This window comes from Erpetoichthys calabaricus, chromosome 11, assembly GCF_900747795.2.
Source record: "Erpetoichthys calabaricus chromosome 11, fErpCal1.3, whole genome shotgun sequence".
Taxonomy (NCBI): Eukaryota; Metazoa; Chordata; class Cladistia; order Polypteriformes; family Polypteridae; genus Erpetoichthys; species Erpetoichthys calabaricus.
Genome location: NC_041404.2, coordinates 115,328,741 through 115,329,380, shown reverse-complemented (window position 1 = coordinate 115,329,380; position 640 = coordinate 115,328,741).

The following is a 640-nucleotide window of genomic DNA, read 5'->3' as shown; positions in this document are numbered from 1 at the left end:
AGTTTCACTAGAGTACAAACCCAAAACATTAACCAAAAATCACTCTCCAGGATACTTGCAGTAGTTTCAAAACCTTTTTTGGAGATAATCCAGAATCTTAGTCAAGTAGTCAAGTAGAAAGTGTACGATGTTGTCCTTTATAATGTCCCAATGGTAACATCACATGTCACAAATTCTGGATGTGATATGGTAGGAACAGGGATGAAAACTATGTGTAAATGCCCCTCAAAATGACAGTTCTCATAAAATCAAGATGGTGGTAGGCAAGACACAAAATATAGTTAAGTACTAGAAAATGACCTCAGATTTTAAAACTAATTAAAGAAATGGATTCCATGTATTTTTAAACTGCCAAACAGAAAACAGCACAAAAATAATAATCATGGAGGTAAATTAAAAGGTGTTCCAATTTACAACAGCCAAACTGCAAGACACAAACTTGACAACACCTAGGAGAGATTACAAAGAAATGCATTTGAGATGGAACCTGGAAGCACATCTTCATATAGACTGATGCTAGATGCTCAGGCAAACTCCATGCTGTTAAAGTGTATCTGACACTAGCAGATTTTAAGAGCTGAATAGAAAAAAATTGGTTTAACTTACATCTCATTTAACCAAACAAGCATGATGAAATTAA